Genomic DNA, 581 nt, shown 5'->3' with positions numbered 1-581 from the left:
AGCTTGGCGTCCCAAGCTACATTGTTTGGTACCTGTACCTTAGAGCCGGCCGGCCTTATCTCCATGTCTGGGATGGTTTCCTTAGTAACCTCGGATTTGGATTTTGATTATCATTCTCTGCACCTTTCTTTTGTTTTCGAGGATTCTTATATTTTGGAACCTATTAGGTCTACCACGTTTCATACGTTGTCTAGACTCTGTAGCAACTTAACTGTGTCTCTTCTTGGACATCAAATTCGTTGGTGCTTTACAAGCTGGTTTATATATGACTTAGTAATTCTTTTCCGGATCAGCAAATGTGTCTGACATTTGATTAGCTAGCTTTGTAAATGTATAATCTTTGGACATCTATTTCACATTCTTTAGTCCGAGGATCTTGCCAAGACATTGATGGTTGATTCCATTCTATTTCTTTTACCATTTTTTTACTAGCTTTATTATTTTTTTCTCCCCCTGGTCTTAAAATAATCTGTGTATTTGGCCTCAAATATAATCACCCATAGTTGGCTCAAAGTACTTTTATTATGTGGGAGAATCATATCCAACATATATCCCCATCCTCCTTTTGAGGTCCCATCTTA

The sequence above is a fragment of the Brassica oleracea genome, chromosome C2 (assembly GCF_000695525.1).
Source record: "Brassica oleracea var. oleracea cultivar TO1000 chromosome C2, BOL, whole genome shotgun sequence".
In the NCBI taxonomy this organism is placed as follows: Eukaryota; Viridiplantae; Streptophyta; class Magnoliopsida; order Brassicales; family Brassicaceae; genus Brassica; species Brassica oleracea.
Note: the sequence above shows the minus strand (reverse complement) of the source record.